Source organism: Pollicipes pollicipes, unplaced genomic scaffold (assembly GCF_011947565.3).
Source record: "Pollicipes pollicipes isolate AB1234 unplaced genomic scaffold, Ppol_2.1 Scaffold_5327;HRSCAF=6296_pilon_pilon_pilon, whole genome shotgun sequence".
NCBI classification, from domain to species: Eukaryota; Metazoa; Arthropoda; class Thecostraca; order Pollicipedomorpha; family Pollicipedidae; genus Pollicipes; species Pollicipes pollicipes.
The window spans coordinates 17,501-38,315 of NW_023596659.1; the positions used below are offsets into that span (position 1 = coordinate 17,501).

At 56.4% G+C, this 20,815-nt stretch overlaps 1 pseudogene; it reads right to left on the reverse strand.

Moving 5' to 3' along the window:
* Positions 1–2,786: 2,786 nt before the first annotated feature.
* LOC119102022 (myosin-VIIa-like) overlaps positions 2,787–20,815 on the reverse strand; it is a 29,845-nt pseudogene continuing 11,816 nt past the window's right edge.

Genomic DNA, 20,815 nt, shown 5'->3' on the forward strand with positions numbered 1-20,815 from the left:
AGGATTTCAGCGTCGGACCAGGCACGTTTGAGCGTAATCGTTGCCCTGGTTTTTCTCACCTGGAAACGATGAAGTTGGCTTTTTCACGTGATTGAGTACGTCGCAAATGGCGTAAAATTTCTCACACATCCCCTAGGTCGTCGATCAGCTACAAACCTCCGTATCACGTGTAATTTGAGTCGCTTGGTTTGAAGCCGGCCCGAAACGAAAGAGGCGTTCGTCTTCATCAATAGGAGGAGGACGATACCTGAACTGGAATCGAGCATCGAGTTTCTAATTGGGATTACAAAGATAGTATGGCAAAGATGGCCAAGCGTCAGGGGATGTCTGTTTAGGTTTAACTCAATTCAGTGTTAGTCAGATCATTCTCTAATAAATTTTAAACTTCCCTGAGCCACATCATCTCTTGCAACGCATGGTGATATGCTTTGTGAATTCATATTTACGCTCTACACTCACATCCACCGTAAGAGCATACCATGCATGAAATAATGCGCCTGGTTTCGTTCTAGCAAGGAGACAGTCTACTGGGATCGGCAATTTACTATTTAAAATGATTGTTTGGGACATTTTGGGCAACTGCTTGCTGCCCCAACAACTTTACCGCATGACGAAATGAAAAGGGATCGGAAAACACTATACCAACGTTTGTATCAGGTTGTAATAAACGTCGTCCCTGTCAGTTTTCCTCAAGTTATCTCCACCAATTGCCTAGTCATTTCCTGATGCAGACAAAATGGAGTTCTTAAGGATTTTGGAACAGCACCTCCCAGCACACTCGTGTGATGAAGGCAGTTGTAGGCGATTCATCCCATGTTACTACATGGAAACCTGGCATGCAGATGGAGTTTGTCGCCCCCATATCGCCGTAAATCCCCGTCGTTCAACACTTCATCACAACATTCTCCGGTTCTTGCCGGGTATCTCGGTAGCCAGAGATTACTTCGACTGGGAAATTGTACGAAGAATGCCGAAAAATATATAAATAATGCAAACATAAAGCATCTCCACAACGCAACGATCCTTTTCAAGCGTTGGCACGGATTCAATGTCGTCGCTTAACGAAGCAAGCTTGCAAACACTTGTAGCTACCATTTGCCATGTAGCACAAAACTGACATCCGGAAAAATCGTACCCCTCCCCACATTGACTCACTTTTTTCTTTCAGAGCCCTAGCACGAATCAAGCGCGTCGTAGACTCAATGATGGATCCATATGCCCAAGAACTTGGCTAGCGTCAGCCCTGTCATTCGACGACAATCCGCGATAAGACGTCACAAGCGGCGATGTGACCACAATGGAGGCTCATCGCCGCAGCGAGCAACAGCTGCGCCTTCAACAGGTTGTATGTCTCACGGCGGCTGCCCCACACTGTGCACTGCACCAGCCATGTCTCACGGCGGCTGCCCCACACTGTGCACTGCACCAGCCGTGTCTCACGGCGGCTGCCCCACACTGTGCACTGCACCAGCCATGTCTCACGGCGGCTGCCCCTCACCGTGCACTGCACCAGCCATGCCTCACGGTGGCTGCCCCACACTGTGCACTGCACCAACCGTGTCTCACGGCGGCTGCCCCACACCGTGCACTGCACCAGCCATGTCTCACGGCGGCTGCCCCACACTGTGCACTGCACCAGCCATGTCTCACGGCGGCTGCCCCACACTGTGCACTGCACCAGCCATGCCTCACGGCGGCTGCCCCACACTGTGCACTGCACCAGCCGTGTTTTACGACGACTACTCCATATTTTACACTGCACCAGCCGTGTCTCACGGCGGCTTCCCCACTGCGTACTGCACCAGCCATGTCTCTCGGCGGCTTCTCCGCACTGCACATTGCACCAGCCGTGTCTCACGGCGGCTTCCCCACTGTGTACTGCACCAGCCATGTCCTCACGGCGACTACTCCATATTGTACGCTGCACCAGCCCTGTCTCACGGCGGCTTCCCCATTATGTACTGCACCAGCCGTTTCTCACGGCGGCTTCCCCGTACTGCACCAGCAGTGTAGGGTAGTACACTACACAGCACCCTGCACTACACCAGCCGCGTCTCACGGCTGCTTCCTCACGGTGTACTGCACCCGCCTCAATAATGCATTTTATTTTCATAAGAGTACACGGGCGTACGGTGCTCATTGCTACCTGGTAATGGATTGTTTGGGTCCATATCTTTGCGGCTAGCATACCCCGGAGTGTGCACATTAACCGCGTCATTAAGCTATACCGGTTACAACCACCCAGAGCAACCAGTTCACGATGTTTACTGCAGTTGCATGGCTGTCATTCGCACAGTTTTCGCGATTTAAAATATCGGGTTCCAGAATCTCAACAAGTCAGCACAAGGAGTGTATCATCCGATCAAATCGTTCGCAGCAACGTCCCTCGTTGGCGAAGGAAAAACAGACTCAGGCACGACAGGCTAGAGGCAAGAACCTCACACTACAAATCTGGAATGCTTCTTGCACATTTGCAGAAGCATATGGAGGGCCGCAGTCCATGAACACAACAGCACATCTGGAACACGCCAGGTTTATCCTCGCAGCTACATGCCACCACTTCTCCCTTGGTAGGCGAAGGTCAAACACTTGGCGACGCCAGAAATGGTCGGGTTGTCAGAGTAAAAACATCAAGGAAGGCGCCCACCAACCTGCGTTAAATAATACACGCCGCCTTTCACGACAACCTAGCATGGGTCAGCTAACACTCGGACTGGCTCCCGCTCTCTCCCGGCCTAGGGGATCGTGTGGTCTTCCCGTCAGCACCTCGCCATGCTGTTGCGTCCCTTCCAAACTGATCCGCAGACACGCAGCCGTGCGGGGGCAGAGTGAGCGGCACATTGGGCGACCCCACCCGATCATATTCAATCATCGATGTAAAACAATAACGGCATGATCAACAATGCAGTGCCGGCCGAGCGGGCGCGTGCGCGGGGCTGCGCACCACGTGACCGGCCCGGCGGGCGCGCCTGCGCGGCACGTGACCGGCGCGCCGTCAGCTGCGCCACGAATGACACCCTCGCGAGCGGCGCCTGGCGCTCACTTCACCCGCGACAGACTCTTGTGCCTATTCATGTTGTTCAGCATCAGCGAGATATACGAGGTCAGCAGGTCGTCCATCTTGTAGCCGAGTGAGGTCTCGCACAGCAGTTTGGAGCCGCGCACGAGGTTGCCTGGGGACAGCGTGTGGACAGGTCAGCCCGACAGGCGAACGGCACTGCGCCTGTTACCTACCGTGGCGTTGAATAAATCATCTAGGGAGAAGGAGCGCGCGCGTGGCCGACAACGTAGCCGACAACGACAAAAAAAAAAAAACGGGCCACGAGGCGCGGACGCGATACCCGCAACCAGGGGCGGCGCCCGACTATAAGCCGGTAATCGAGACGCCTGTATCCAGCTGCTTGGCTCCCATGTCAGCGTGAGGCGGAAGGCTCTCGCGATACCTCCCACCACATCATCTGCAATATTCAAAGCGCGAGCAGTGAGGTGCCGACAAATACCTCGATTTTGACCAAGTATTCGGGTCCGGCTGTCACGCGTGCATATTCCGTTTATTGACAGAGAGCACTTGTAAGCGTCTGCGTTAGGCCCATCGCGCCACCGCATCATGGCATGCCTTGCTCCAGACGGGACACGTCATGCTTTATGAAGTGATGGGGTGACGGTAAAATGGCGAGATGCATAGCAATGCCGCTACCATTCTCACATTTAGTGATAAACTGGCGCGTCTGTAGATGGGGATAGCTTCAGCATAAGCAAATCCACACACCGGCTACAAAGATGTTATTCATGTTGGAACAGCTGCATCCAGGGCAGTGGTTCCTTTACAGTCACAAACGATTTCTTTTTCTAATGCCACAAACTGTTAATCTATTCCTATGTGCACTAAGCGGTCTAGCGTGGATTAAAATTCGGGGGGGGGGGGGAATGTTCAGCAGCCAAACTTGGTCGTTTCAGACTATGTACAGAAATGACAACATATAATCAACGTGAAACCCACGAGCGAGGAACACTAAGGCCCGGATATTGCACGGCACAAACGGTACTAAAAACTTGGTGATGGTCTTGCACCGCTCCATGAAACCCATCATCACCCACCTATGGTCATGTGGAAGTATGTGTTGCCCGACGACCAGTTGGAGATGCGGGTGAAGGGTTGCGTCACCAGTACATCCTGAAATAAAGAGACAAACCGACAGTCAGACATACGTCTGGATGGCGTGCAGAGTCGCTAAACGTCAGTTAGACTCCCAGCAACTCACGTCGGTTCACACGAGAGACCCAGATCAACCAGCAGAGTGTGGGATGTGTCAGCTTAAGTGTCTCAACCACAGTATCGATGCAATGATGGCTGCGCGGTGCGCACGCAACCAGCGCACACACGCAAATGTGCGGCAAATAGGCCCATGCCCTTCCCTGACCTCCACCTAATCACCTACTCTCTGGGCGCTCCACAGCCCCACATCGTAGGCCCGTATGGCGGTGAGGGAGGCCGCGCAGCGCCTGCCCCCGACACGTAGCCGGCCCATCAGCCGTCGCCAATCTGGGCCTCCGGGAGGACAACCATGGCATGACACGCTTGTCTTGTCCGCCTCCGTGCCTCAGTCGGTGGGAGCGCCTGCCTTCCAATTCATGCACCCATGGCTAGGCAGGTGTGAGTGTATCGGCGATCGTTATTCACCCCTGGCTGAGATGGCCCGCGGTCGATGCCATCGGCCTCACTTTAGGTGGTGACGTATGAAGGCAGAGCGGACCGTGCCGAACATTATAGAACGTTAAGCCTTTGACGTAAAGGCTGCCGTTGACCTGGAATTTTATGACCGAATGATAAAGTAAGCGTTTACCAAACAGAAACTGCTTGGAGTGTACACGGATCCCATCAATCCATGAAATTAAAAGCGTTCACACTGATAACTAAAACAATTACTGAAAAATACAATCAAAAACTAATAATTTTGAGGGAAACGCCTGGTGCAAGTATCTGTCTGCCGTCGCTGAGGAGAAGCTGGCACAATGGCTGGCAGCGTCGTGACTCGTCACTCCCCCTTCCCCCCCCCCCCCCCGACTCGGGAGGGGGGAGGGAAGTGCACCGCAGCGACCCCCGCGAGAAACGTGTCCCAACGTTCAAATACCCGCTTTAAGCTTCTTGTTGATGTCCCGGAAACTCCGCCAGATGTGCCGCATGTGTGAGAGATCTGTGTACGAGTGGCGTCAATACGCCTGTAATCGCGCTTGTGTTAGCTGCGTACATATCCTCGCGACGAGCTAAACATGACACGGATTATCTGTGTTTCTTTGTCGCTGTCCTGGTGCTGTGGGGCAAGTGTGTCAACTTTCTCTTGGTCATCGTTGCTTATTGATTCATCGTTTGTTCCGGTTACCGCCGTCCTGAAGAAGCCGGAAAATGGCGGCGCTCGGCTGAGTACATCAAATAACTCCAACAAATGCACTTGATGCGAGTCAGCGGGATCAGAATATTTTTTTTTCATTTCATCCATCAAATTGTCTCCATAGACAGGTCCCCACCTTGTGTTAAAATGTATTTTTGGGGAATACTTTTTATGAAGAGGTTTTGCATATTAGTTTTACTTTCTTAAGAGACCTATCAAAACCCATACGGTTGCAGATTGTCCCTGTTTCTGTGATGAAGTCAAAACATGCCATCGCTAAGCATGACAGTGATCTCAACCACATGACAGAGAAACGTCAAAGAACTCAGCACTTTTACCATGTGTGAGAGACTATAAATGTCAACGATAGACAGGAGTGGGGGACAGGTCCTTGGTTTCAGGTCGATGAATGTCTCACGCCAAGTGAAAACGCGCTGTTGATTGTCACTTGTGGGTTAAGCCCATCGAATAATCGCACGTGGCTGAAGAAGACAAGCATTCTCCCTTTTCCCTTCCACTTGCTGCACGTCCTTTGATCGCCAGGACCACAAACGGCCATAGGCAAGTCCCCCCAAAAGAGCGTAAGGTTGTGGTCTCACTGAAGCCACCCGAGAGATGCTGGAGGCGGAGCTGATGACGATGATGGATAGATCGCCGTAGGGAGCTGACACGTGTCGAGCAAGGCGAGTCTACCCGCACAGAAACACAAGACAGACAGGGGCAGGCGGCCATCTTCAGGGGTGGAGGATGAGGTGCAGAAGCGGTACCGGGGTGACAGCCAGGAACAGTGGGATAAATTCGCATCCATTCGTTCGCGCGCTCTACGTGGATAGTATATGGACATAGTGCGTGCTATATGGCTCGTCGTTTTTATTCGCCATTCAACAACAGCGCCTTGATAATCACGTCTCCCGATGCCAATTGCGGGGAACAGTGTTCGAGTTGGCTGAATGATACCGTTAAATCAGCCTGGTGCATGACCAACGCACCTCCGGTGTGCAGACAAATGATGTACATACCTTAGTCTTCCTGTGCAGGGGCACAGCCAGCTACATTGATTTGCGATAGGGGAGCTGCATTTCACAGATCGAGTTACAGCCCCATTCAAGGAACCTAAGCGTCGCGAACAGACTAAGGGACCCCCACAAACGGTAAAAGGTGCGGTACCTAGCGTATCGACGGGCTATCGATGTTAGTGTTGTCAATTAGTAGCTAGTTAGTTAACCAACTAAATGTTAGTGTAATTTAGTGCCATGATGTTAGGTGAAAACTGCGCTCAAATATGACGGCGCGGGAGGGGAAGCCCCTTGGGCCTCGCACCCCCCCCCCCCCTAACTGCACCACTGTTCCGGGGTATAACACGGGCTTCAACTGGGTTTGCGGGCGAGTGAGATTGAAGCACCGTGATCTGCGTGTACATGAGACTAACGCACATCGGTCTACCTGTGAAAACACAGACGTTCCTTGATTCACAGAGTATGAAGGATTGATGATGGGTGATTGGGGTTTTAGGGTGCGCCAAACGCAGTGACTATGTGGCGTACGACGCCATGGAACGGAAGTGCCTTCGCCTGCTCATACCTCGCGGGTAGAGGGGATTAACGAACCTTGGCCTGCGATAGTGCAGGACTGACGTACAGACGGGTGTAGCGGACCGAAAAATCCCGGCCTGCGGCTGCATGAGACCGACACGCCCTTGTCTGCGGATGCGGAGCGACGCACCTTGGTCTGGCCTGCGGCTGCATGAGACCAACATGCCCTTGTCTGCGGATGCGGAGCGACGTACCTTGGTCTGGCCTGCCGCGGAATGAGACCGACATACCCCTGTCTGCGGATGCGGAGCGACGTACCTTGGTCTGCGGGTGTATGAGGCTGACGCCCTGCTTATTGATGGCGATCAGCAGGTGCTCCGGGTAGTTGGGGTCGGTCGTCTGTTTGACGTCAAAGAACGCCGATCCGAACGTCGGCCACCGGTAGATGATCTTCAAGAAGGTCACCTTGGCGTCCTCAGGACTCATTCCTGAAACATTTGGGCGGCCGTCGAATCCTGGGTACTATCTACACAGAGCCTGTCTCAAGACGGGTAATGGGCATTTTCAATAGAAAAGACAAGACAAGGAATATTGCATATTGTTCGACAACGTGTACGTGTTCGACAACGTGTATCACATCGATGGAGCCAAAACAATGCGTCATTTGTAAAAAGGAACGCGTCCAGCCGTTGCAATCCACGTTCGCCGAACGCTTGGAAAGGGCAAACGAAAAGGACACTTGATATTTGCGCTAAAACGCGGGCACTAAAATTGACGAACGCGATCGATGATCAGCTAATGCTGACACTATTCCGAGCGATGCCTCATAGTTCTGGCGCTGCCAAGAGCGGTACACATGCACACGCTTGACATTCATTCCCAGCCCGTGGACAGCCCCGACCAAGAGCGGACCAGCCGGCGCAGGGCCGGGCGGACCGCGCGCCGCCGGCAGCGGGGTACGGACCGGCGTCCTGGTTATAGGCGGCCACGATGCTGCGCTTCCAGTCGCCGCTGCTGTGCCCCTTGGCCAGGTCGGCCGGCACCAGTTCGCGCAGCAGTTGCGGGATGGCCTGCAGCTCCTGCTTGCTTTCGCCGTAGCGGACGCGGTAGATGAGCGCCGCCAGGCGGGCCGCCTCCTCCCGGCTGCACTTGTGGTACCCTGCGGCAGGCGGCGGTCGATGTCAGAGGCGCCACCGGTGCGGCCAGCCGACGTCAGAGGCGCCACCGGCGCGGCCAGCCGACGTCAGAGGCGCCACCGGCGCGGCCAGCCGACGTCAGAGGCGCCACCGGCGCGGCCAGCTGACGTCAGAGGCGCCACCGGCGCGGCCAGCCGGCGTCAGAGGCGCCACCGGCGCGGCCGGCCGACGTCAGAGGCGCCACCGGCGCGGCCAGCTGACGTCAGAGGCGCCACCGGCGCGGCCAGCTGACGTCAGAGGCGCCACCGGCGCGGCCAGCTGACGTCAGAGGCGCCACCGGCGCGGCCAGCCGATGCACGGGCTGCCAAGACGGGAAATGCCGCCCCAATCCGTCACATCTGTTCCCAGAGAGCGTAACTAAACTTTGCATACACGCGCAATTTTATCAGCATGCATAATGTTGCTGGTTGGTATCCGTCGTCACACCATAAGGGCATAATCAGCGAATTTCTTGCCTCGGTCTGTATAGATAGAATTAGTTCATGACCTGCCTAGCTCGAAGCCGTCGTAGTCAATACCTCTCAAGAGCTTTGGCAGTTCCTGGTGAAAGTGGAAGATGATATCGGCGTTCTTGTCCTTCCCGGGTACTGTATTGGTCCACAACTTCTTCATGAAGAACACCTGGTATGTGAACTGTGGTATCGTGCCTGCAAATCAATGCTCAGCGTCATCGTTTGGCCACAATGGGAGATGTTACGTGCAGCCATAGCTTTACGTAAACGGAGCTCCGCATTTACCAAGGCTTGATAATCGACTCATGCATAACACTTCACCAAAACATTCGCACCTCGGAACTGCGAAAAAGATCGCACGAACCGATCACATTTGTTTCGGTTCGGTTGATCACATGCGATTGTTTCCATGGGAGCGTATCGGACTGTCACGTCGTAGAGTCCCGTCAGTAGACAAGAAGAGCAAGAGCCGTCACAAAGGAGGCCGGCAGCTGGGTAATTTTGACCCAGATTACCGCACGCTGTGCAGCTGCAGCGGCTCCGCCAGTCCGGCCGGCGCGCTGCTGACGGCATTACATCTTCGCCACCGTTAATCGTGACGCTATGAAGCACATCTAAGGAAAATATCTCCATACATTGGGAGGGCTTGTTTGCCTAGGTTAGCCCTGGCACCGAGCTTCATTGACCTGTATTTCGAAATCATCTACTAGACGATAGTAATCCCACCTGCTACCACCCCGTTCGTCCCACGTCGCGAAAGACGTCTTATTGGGAACACAAGCGTCGCCACACCCCATCCCGCAATCGCCATCCCCGCCAAATGTACTCCCGCCCCCTCTTGCCAGCAGAAAACGGTGTCTATCACCAGTGACGTCACAGCGCCCTACCGTCCCGGGACGGCTTGGCCTTCTTGATCCAGTCGGTGAGGTGCCGCACGAAGTCGAAGAAGAAGTCACCCTCCGGCACTGAGATGACTTTGTCGGCGATCTTCACGAAGAGGCTGAAGCCCTCGCTGGACTTGAGGTTCAGCCGCTGGGCGATGTTGTGGCAGAAGTCCTTGGCTCTGGTGGACGAGTCCACTTCGAACGCCTGAGGGGAACATGATACAAACGTGTCGGGGATTTCCTTCCCCACACAGGGGAAGGCTGAGCACATTGCTAAAGCATTAGGCTGTTCCGAAACTGCCCCCTGCGTCCAAAAGTTGGTTTGTCTTTCCGGACGATTGACATGTTGGGGAATTGGTGGGTCGTGTTGCCCAGCTGCGGACAGAACAAGAAACGTTCATGTTCAGTTTTATACAAACGGCGAACTATTGCGTGAGCTGCGACGGTGGTGATTTCTGCACCATATACTCACGGCTCCGTGCTCAACTCAGTCCGTTATTCCTGACTGCGAGGCATCCAGTGCAGCATACAACGCAGGGACGGTGAAACTCTAGCCAGCAGCCAATTTCGGACCCACATCATTTCGGCCGGAAGCCGCCAAGTTACCTCGTCCGTGTCGTCCGGGAAGTAGACCTTGTGGAAGATCTGGGTGGTCTTGTGCTGGATGGCCTCCACCTCGACCTGGTGCGGCGGGTACTTGCGCTGGCCGGTCTTCAGGGTCTTCTGCAGCCGGTGCAGCGAGTCGATGGCGATCGGGTGCCGGCGCGTGCGCAGGAACTGGGTCAGCTCCTGCCGAACGTGGGGCGAGTCCATGTCAGAATATGGGGTTAGCATGAAGTCATCTTGTCAGATGCTGGGTCAAACTGTGCAGCTTCCGGGCTGATCCCATCAACGACGACCGAGTGATAAACATAGGCATCTTCGGCCGGTTACTTGTCAGATTTCGGTGAACAAAAATCACGGACGGCTTTTCAAAAAACTGTTTTTTAAAACAAGTAGAGCTTCCTTGTGGATCATAAGTAGGCTGAGATGCTAGTTCAAACTTCTTGTCATGCGATCTTGAAAACAAATACATTGTTCTTGAATTACCTGGCGCCCTCAAACAGACTGCTATCATTAGAGCAATTATAATAAAGTTATAGTCCGAAGTGTTCAGGCAGGTCGTGTGAGAACGGCTACCTTTGTGGACTACAGGAAGGGTGTTAATTTGTAAAATCACTTTGGGTAGGGCTGAGCCGATAAGGTTGACCTGACCCACCCTCAAAACCTGATTTCTCGTCATATTTCGGCCAGTTTAAGTTGATCCTCGATGTTGGAATGCAACCCGTCAAAGGCCTCGTCGTGAGATGAATCGCCTAACCCTGAAATGATCGTTACTGATCGAACGGGCTGTAATCTAAATAACCAAACTGTTCATCACTCATCGAAGATGGCCAGATACGCAAAAAGGACGGAGTCACGTAGAATGGCGTGGTCTGGCACGCACAGATGAGAACCTGAGGACAATTTTCGAGTGCAATCCCATGATGAACCTGCATACAAAAGTAAAACTGAACTTGCACGACCTTTTTAAAAGACCAGTCGGTAGCTGGAAGAACGGAGTACGTAAATATTGGCAAATGTGTCTCCAGAATGGTCATCTTAAAAAGGAGCGTGACCAACGCTTTGTTACGTGTTGTAAGTTGATATAGGCAAGAAAGGCCTGAAATCTTGGTGTTGAGTTTGGATTTGTTCAAAATAACTGACATTCAGGTTTACTGGGAGGTAGTGGTTGAACGACGTTTTACAAACTGTGTATTGAGGAAACTTGGCGTTTCAAAGCTGCACTCAAGGTCAATTTTTTTCGCAAACGTCCATCGACACCACCCCGCTACTTACCCTGGAACACACCGCACAGAATATTTCATTGGATTCCCTCCCTCGCACCTTTTTTTATTTCGATTTGACTGAATCGTCCCGACCCCGCAAAGTCCCTATTTTCCTCCAGCCCGATGGCCCATCTGGTAAGAGCGTCTGCCTTCCGATTTACAGAAGTGTGGCAGGTCGCATTCAAGTCGCTTCCGGCGTTCGCTATTTGTCCCCGACTGGCATAGCCTGCGGCCGGTGGCAGCGGCCGCGCTACCGTCGGGTAACACCAGGGGGCAGGGGGACCGTGTCGAGCTCTGCGATACGCTCATAAGACTGTTGCACACCTGTACGCGGTTTTGAACTGATGTAACCATTTTCATGACCATGGCCTGCAGCATGCGGCCCTGGCCTTCAAATGCCAAGATTATCTTGTTTCTGAGCTTGATGCTCGTGAGTTTCTGCAACCGACGACGCGCCGCTAATGAGAAAGTCGGGAAACAAAGTCAGGCAGGAGAAAATATTTGTTCCGTATTTTGTTCTGCATGTATGCATTTGTACCTGCATTCCTTTTTGCTCATTTGCATTGAGGGGGCTCATAGGGGCATTGGGAGGAAGAAGGTTCAAGTCAGCATTGGGGGAGGACCTGCCGCCAGGGGGGGGGGGGGGGGGCAGTATCTAGGCCAACACTTCTGGCTATAGGCATACTTGACGAACGTTGTGTACATAATTCGCGACCTCTGTTACATCACACGTGAACTGCGCCGCCTGGGTCACGTGGCCAGAAAAAACAGAGCAAAATTGTCTAAAATTATGTCATGTAATGCCGTTTTGTCTTGTCATGACGATGACTAGGCTGCCAAAACAAGTGAGATTACAATGATTACAATGTCGACCTTTTCAGCTCTAACACAACTGCCGCACACCTGTCGCATATCGCGGGAGAAACTCAAAGCGAGGTCTCTGGTTCAGGACGCCTCCCGCCCGAGCACGCTGCGATGCCTCCTCCCCCCCCCCCCCCTCCCCGGCCGTCGCGACGGTGTCTCGCGCCAGCTGTTGATGCGCCAAAAATGGCGCTTCTGCTAGTGTCAGCGCCGCAAAACACGCCCTTGTCTCCTGCTCGGAGGCGCAAATGGACGACGACCAGTGAACCGGCTGTGCGGTGGACGTAGATGGACTCGCGGCCGCCGTCCACCGCTGGAGAGGGCCGTGGAGCGCCGAGGCCGAGATGGAAATCAGGTGGAAATTAGAGCTTCCGATACCGGTGGATGAGATGCCGCCCGAACCGCATGGTAGGCGGTTCCCGGATTCACTACGGTCTTGATTTATCTCTCTGTTTGCGTTATCACGACGTAGAGTTCCGATAATACATTGCTCTACGAGGGCATCTTGTCTCGGCGTAGCATAAGAACTTCGCTTGTCTTTACACGTTGAGTCTGCCGACATTTCTTCCCAAATGAACTGACCCAGGTGCTGAAATGACTCAACTGGGTGTGCGTAGATGCACTTAGTACCTCATCGGGTTCGTGTTGACCTGCGTTCGAATCCCATACCCTGCTGGTTTCACGGGTCTGTCGTGCCAACCGGAGTGAGTGGCTGCGACACTGACAATGGTAGGTCCTGCCTCGATGCATGATCGACCAACAGCATTATCCCAGGCTACTCACGCCGCTTCGGGACGCGCTGGTGTCGCAGCCCATTACTGCATGTCGAGCTCGTCACAGGGCAATCCATGCTTGTACGTGGAAATTGCTAAGATGGTGGAGGTGTGTAAAACGGTCGAGTATCCTGCCGCCACGGTCTTAGTTCTGTTTGTAGTTGATCATGCCCGTTCCGAACATGGCTTAGCAAATGTGTTCCCCGGCGAACAAACCCTGACTGCCCCTTCACGGACAGCTTTTCCTCGACTTGTAATTTAAATTCGACCCACTCAGCTTCTATATTTAAGGATCAAGAGCCTGCAGGGTATGATGATATTCTTCATGCTGCAAAACCTATATTGCAGAGACTGTAAAAGGAATTGAAGGATAGATAGATGCCCTTAGTGTGAATGAGTAGCTCCACTGTAGTTAGTTATTATCTATGAAACGGTATGTCCTTCCCAGAATGCTTTCCCGATATACCATCCACGTAGCGTGACTTTGTCACTGGTTGTTTCATTCTCGGAAGTCCAGAATCAGGCACGAAGCGACGCGATGGCGCACCTGCTGGTGCGTAATTACACTCGCAGCGCCGTCCAGCGGACCGGACGCTGGGCCAGAGGCGGCGTCACCTGACGCTCGCAGTCGCAGGCCCGCGACAGCGGCTGGGGGCACAAGGGAGCGGGCGCCACGAGAGGGCAGCAGGTCGCGGGGAAGAGTGAGCGGCGGGCTTCCAAATATCAAAAAAGGAGGACAAAAAGGACATCAGATGAAGGATAAATAAATAAAACATACATTTTGATGAATGAAGAACAAAAGGCGACAACATTGCTCTAAAAGCAGCGGCCGTTGTCAGAATGACCTGATCGCCGGTGACCCCAGAGTGGACGCTCTGGGTGGGCGTGAATGTGGATGGAGTGCTCCCCAGACGCAACCCAGCCCTCGGCGCGCCAGCTTCGGCGCAGACGCGCCCCACTGACCTTGAGCAGTGTCTGGCTGCAGGCGAACAGCCCCGTGGCAAGCCACATCAGCTCCAGGCCCCGCTCCTCGCTCAGGCGACTCCGGTTGTCCGTCAGCTGTTTCATGATCTGGCAGTAGATCTCGTCCCGCAGAATCTCCTGCCGGGATCAACCGACCACAGACGTCACAGCGGACCACCTCGGAACCGTGGCCTCACATCATAACACAGCCGCGCCGCACGGACAGCCCGCTATCACCCCGAACACCGCAGAAACACCGCCGCAGACTAATGCAGAACTCGTCCATTAGCTCAGCCTTCAAATGGCACGGCACGCGGCGGATAGATTGCCGCGGGGAGCGGGCACGCCGTCGCGAGCAGTTCTCTCGCAAGACAAACCACGAAGACGTGACCCACCATCGGACCTTTTCCGACCTTAGCAGCCTCTCTCGTGCCAGCCCCCTGTGTCACTCACATGCTTCAGCGGTCCGTCAAAGATGGCGTCCGTGAGCTCGTTGCCACTTGCGCATGCGCTTTGCTGGGTAGGTCGCCCATGTACTTGAGGATGGCGGTGAAGGCGGCGCAGGCCTCTTGCGACAGCTCCTCCTTGTTCTGCAGCTTCTTGAGCAAGCGGCAGCTTCAGCGGGTCCCGGGAGTGGCGCCACAGGTCGTCCCTGTTGCTGCGCGTCGCTGACTTCATCAGACTGCGCGACATCGTCCGCTTGGTGGGAGTCCTGCGGCCAGCAGCGCCACGTTAGTACCAGTAGCGCCACGTTAGAGCCAGCAGCGCCACGTTAGAGCCAGCAGCGCCACGTTAGTGATCAGCAGCGCCACGTTAGAGCCAGCAGCGCCACGTAAGTGCCAGTGACGCCACGTTAGTACCAGCAGAGCCACGTTAAAGCCAGCAGCGTCACATTAGTACCAGCAGCGCCACGTTAGAGCCAGCAGCGTCACGTTAGATCCAACAGCGCAAACGTAGGCATCAGCAGTGCCAGAGAGGTCGTCAACATCACAAGGTTAAGCAACGGCAGCTGTCGTCATTAGCGCATCGCAATATTCAACGGTCACATGCATCCGCTTACCTGTCAACCAAGCTACGTCAGACCGTCATGAAACACTCGGGCGCTTGTCGCCAAACACAAGCAAGCCGAGACAGCGAAGAGGGACGCGGCGTCAGGGCCTCATCAGTGATAACTATAGCATTAGTCTGCACTCCAGCTGACCGCCTCAAATTTCATTCGTGCTTGCACTGGCGCGCGTACACAGGGTCCCAAGCATCCCAGATATCTCTAGATGATCCTCCGTGCCAGTCATGCCTCAGCAGGCGCGCACTGCGCCCTCCCACTGACCTGAAGTAGTCGATGGAGTACTCCTCGAGCGTGTGAGGTCGCTCGGCCGGGTCCGTGCCGTTTCTGCTGCGGCGTGTACAGCTTCCGGCCGTGCTCAGCACCCTCGGCCGCGAACAGCGCCTGCGGGCATCACGGGGTCAGCGTCGCTCGCTCGCTCCGCCCGCCGGCACGGCACGGCCGGGCACGCAGCCGAGTGCGGCCAGCGCGGCACGACACACGCGCGGCGCGAGGTCGCGGCGGCATTGTCCGGCGGCGGGACTTTGCAGTCGGCGGGTTGAAGACCGACGGGCTCAATGCATGCGGGTTTGAAGCATTCCCGGGTGAGTCACAGCTGCGGCCCGTAAAAACATTCCGGGATGTGGTATTGTGTGCGGTGGCGGCGCAGCGAGACAAAAAGGGCAAACGGCGCGAGTTGCATGCCACGCACGTACCATTATGTGTGGATGACGGTGACGCGCTGTTCACTGCAACACTCGACTTTGTTCTCTGGGGTTTCGAAACAGTGACGACACACCCACACAACGTCTCGAGGAAAGTGACGTCCCGCCAGCTTCAAGTTAAAAACGAGGGGCGACGGGCCCTGCGTGAAGTCCCGCCCCCCCACCTCCAGTTGCCACTCCGCACTCCCTCCACTCCCCACACTCCAGTCGACCCTCCCCGACGCTCCACGGTGGGCACTCCGACAAGGTCAGGACCCGACGTCTGGCCTTGGGCAGGTGTGACTCGGTTATCTCGCTGACACGGCACAGCACCAGCGCGTCACTAATGACCCCCGGGCGGCCAGGACGGGACCACCGAGCGTCACAACTCCCGGCGGCCGCGGCGGCAGCACACGTGCCCGTCCGGGACAGGCTGCGGGCGGCGGAGCAGTGCCGCCCGCGAACCACCGCGACCCGTGGCGCCGCAGCGCAGCGATCACGGCTAACTGAGAGTGCGACGGAAGCGGCGGCCATGCAACGAGCCGAGCACAAAGCGACACGCACGCAACAGCTGCTGCCGCATTTTCCCGGGGGATTAGTGCAGATGCGTGAGTGACCTCTGCAGACAAACATCCGGCGTGGTTTTCAGCACACCTCGCGCGCACACCACACAAGTACCACCAGAGAGCGCAACCCTGAGCGCCATGGTTTTTCACAGGAATGGATGACTGCCCCAGACTGGCGCACCAGTACTGAGAACCAGCGCCAGCCCACACCCGACCAGCCCGTGCCAGCGCGGCGCCTCCGGCCGCCGACGGGGACGGGATCGGCGCACGCATCGGCCGGGGTTCCGCACGGTCGGGCGCGCCGCCCATTGTAGCGGGGCGTCCTGTGAGCCGGCACATCCGGCAGCCTCTCCTGAGAGGCAGCGCGTGAACTGCACCGCGCACCGCGCCAGGCGTGGCTGGCCGGCCGACGGCACGCGTGGTGGGGACGGCGACGGCAGCGCCAGACTACGTATGTCGCGGGTTGGGACGGGCCTGCGCCAACCTGCGCCAGTCTACGCCAGTTTGCGCCAGCTTGCGCTAGCTTACGTCAGCCTACGCCAGCCTACGCCAGCCTGCGCCAGCCTACGCCAGCCTACACCAGCCTACGCCTGCGCCAGCCTACGCCAGCCTGCGCCAGCCTACACCCCACGCCAGCCTACACCAGCCTGCGCCAGCCTGCGCCAAGCCTACACCAGCCTACGCCAGCCTACGCCAGCCTACACCAGCCTGCGCCAGCCTACGCCAGCCTGCGCCAGTCTACACCAGCCTACGTCAGCCTGCGCCAGCCTACGCCAGCCTACGCCAGCCTGCGCCAGCCTGCGTCAGCCTACGCCAGCCTACGCCAGCCTACGCCAGCCTACATCAGCCTACGCCAGCCTACGCCAGCCTACGCCAGCCCGCGCCAGTTTGCGTCAGCAAGCTTACACAGGTTAGCCCATGACCGGGGAGAACAGACGAGCACCAGGAGTACCGAGAGTACTTGAGATCCCCCAAACGGAACTGCAGCACGACATTAGAATAGGGAGTAATAAAATCTAAATCGATACGAATCACTGAGAGCCTTTAGAGCTATAGTGCCATGCAATGCCGGGATTACGGGGTCATAGAGTCACAGAAGGTACCGGACACTTGAATAATAGTAGGGAGCATCAGTCCCGTGCCGCTGAGTGCTCCCCACTCGGCAGCGTCAGGTCACGTGCATTCACGCCTGTTCGGAGTTAAGCTACTTTGTCAGTGCTGATCCCTGACAACGTTTGTTATACCTCAACAAACGCCAGCCACTGAGACCGTCACGGTGTCGTATCTTCCCGTCTCCGATCACACGGAGATCGTCCACGGCGTCGTACCTCTCCCGTCTCGATCACACGGAGATCGTCACGGCGTCGTACTCTCCCGTCTCCGATCCACGGAGACCGTCAAGGTGTCGTACCCTCTCCCGCCGCCAAATCACACGGAGACCGTCACACCGCCCGACACCGTCACGACATCACCGCGGGAACCCTGCTCCGCCGCACGAGGGCCGCGCCACGCGGTCGCGCCGCTGTGTCCTCTTGCCGCCGCACCGACCGCGCCCTGGACTGCTCTGATCCCGCGCCGACCGCGCCCTGGACTGCTCTGATCCCGCGCCGACCGCGCCCTGGACTGCTCTTGATCCCGCGCCGACCGCGCCCTGGACTGCTCTGATCCCGCGCCGACCGCGCCCTGGACTGCTCTGATCCCGCGCCGACCGCGCCCTGGACTGCTCTGATCCCGCGCCGACCGCGCCCTGGACTGCTCTGATCCCGCACCGACCGCGCCCTGGACTGCTCTGATCCCGCGCCGACCGTCTCCGGACGCCAGCCGCTCGGCCAGGGGCGACAGAGGTAGCCGGTCAGGTTTTGGACGGGCGCTGCGTGACATCCACCAGATGACGCACTTCGCCCTGCACGACTCATTGCTTCGACGCGGCACACGGCGGGTGTCCTTTCACTTTCATAGTTCGTAAACTTTCGGACGTTGATGAGCATGCAGATAAGGCTGATGGCGGGACGGGAGGCCCTGCAATGTCGTGGTTGGGTGTCGGAGGAATAGGCAGAACAGGAGTCAAACAAAAACACTGTGAGCGCTTATCCAAAAGTAATTAGCTACACCTTGCTGATATAACGGGCCCGGTTATGGATGCGCTGAAGATAGTTCGTTACCCAGAGACACTTCCAGCGTACCAGCAAGCCACTGTTTCTCAGTGAGGCATCTCATCGCAGATGTTAAGCTCCTGTCCTGTAACGCGCGGCGAAGCCCATCGATCAAGGCTTGCGGGATCTCAATAAAACCCACCCGATCAGCCAGAAATACACCGTTGAAGCTGGCTCCACCCAGACAGCACCCACCCGCCCGTCAGTGGTGTGGCCCGCCGGCCGCTGCTCAGCCAGCGCGCTCGCGGCCGACAGGAGCTCCTCCAGCGACGGACGTGAGTACCGGCTGTCGTGCCGGAGTTTATCTCCGGGGCTGGGCTGCCGGCCGGGGCGTAACGACGCCCTTCCGGCACGGCGCCGACGACACAAAAAATCGGCGCCCGAACTCGTCGAGTGAAAGGAGAGGTGGACGCCAGCTCTATGCCCGAGGCGTTTGTGTCCGAGCGTTTTGTCACATCTGTGACGTGGCGGGAATCATGAGATGTTTAACGCGAATTAGTTGGACAATAGAAGTGCTGATGTCAAGTGGTAAGACCACTTATCACTAATGGCCACTAACCAGAAAAGATGATCGCATCCTTCGTAGGATCAAAACCAAGCTTTCAGTTAAGTTAGCACCGTCATCAAGCACAATTGATGATGCAAAGCAAAACAAAAACAAAACAAAAAAACAGAAACAAAACAAAACAGCAGAAATGGATAGAAGTGGCGGGAAGCCCACCGTCCTCCCACCGTCCTCCCCCCCCCCCCCCCATCTCTTCCTCAGTTTGATTCACCTCTTTTCTGTTTGGCATTAACCAAGCGAAACGCTTTAAATTGATAACCTCCCCTCATCTCTTCCCATAAACCACCGTCACGGAATCGGACCGGACTTGGCAGATTGAGCGCCGGCGGCCCCGCCTTGTCGCGGACACCTACCTTCGGTGGGTCGGCGACGCACCACCGGCAGACCGCGCACTTCTCCACCTCGCAGATGTACCCGCACACGCGCATGTCACCGGCACGGCACCATCCGCACCGACCCGCTCGGCCGCGCGTCCGCGCCGGAGACCGGTCTGGCACTGGGACCTCACGCGCGTCACTCACACTCCAGCGCCAGCGCGCTCAGCCGGAGGCGCAGGTCGCGGGGGGGGGGGCACCCGTCGGTCACCGCGGCTGTTAGAGGACACTGTGCCGCAGGAGGGCTGCGGTCAAGCCGGAGGAAACGCCAGGTCTGGCGGGTCCAACAGAGCGGGCGGGCGGCGCTGTCCGCGTGGTCGGGCCGGCGGCACCTCACTCAAGCGGCGCCGCCGGCCGGCTCCTCCAGGCGCGGCGCCGAGCGAGGGCCGACCGGCGGGCCGCCGGCTGGGGCAGGGGGCGCCACCCGCTCCGCCGGCCAGGCGTGATGCCGGCTGCACGGCCAGCGGGGATGCAGGGGGAGCGGGGCGACGGCAGGCACCGGCAGACACGGCACCAGGTCAACGTGCCACGCCTGGCGCACGACGTTGGGTCACCGTCCCAACGCTGACACGCGGCACCAGGTCACAGGGGCGAGGCTGCAGACGGAGGTGGGGGAGGCAGGGGAACAGGGATATGTTTTCCGCCAAAAAAAAATCTGAAGGCCCTTTTTCCAAACTTAAGGCATTATAGCTACCCGTAGATCATCCAAATTCGGGCCAAGGACACCCCATTATTGAGCCGGAGAACAAAAAAATCGGGGTCAGGAGGCCTTTTTCTACACCAAGAGACTCATTCTCTGGATCAGAGGGCTATCTTTGTGTTTAAGACTGTCCATGCTTTGGAGTAGTAGGCCCTTTGTTATGTTACTGAGACCCTTTTGCTCGCACGGGAGGCCCCACTCTGGGCTATGAGACACCCTCTATATTCAGAAGCCCATGTCTGGTGCAAGAGGTCCCTTCCATGCGTCAGGTGGCCACGGTTCCGGATCAGGATGCCCTATTTTGTGATAACAATTCCCCTTGGCTAGATGTTGGGACTCCTACTTGGATTGGAAGTGTATTTTTTCTGGATTATGAGGCCCCACCATGCATCAGGAGGCGCTTATTGAAAACATGAAGATGAGAACAAGAGAACGTTCTATATTTTTTAAACTATGGACATTTATTTACTCAGATAGGATGCATGCAATATTTTGATAATGGCGTACATGCCCTCGGTGTCCTTACCCCTTGAATACGACACGTCCCAGGATACCCCACCCCTCCCCCCCCACCCCCTGTGAGGTGGTCACATTTGTCCAGCAGGCCTCCTGGAAAATCCTGTCCCCCACTCAAAATCTGTGACGCCGCCCCTGCCAGGCCACCGTCCCACCACCGACACGCGGCACCAGGCCACCGTCCCACCGCCGACACGCGGCACCAGGCCACCGTCCCACCGCTGACACGCGACACCAGGCCACCGTCCCACCGCTGACAAGCGGCACCAGGCCACC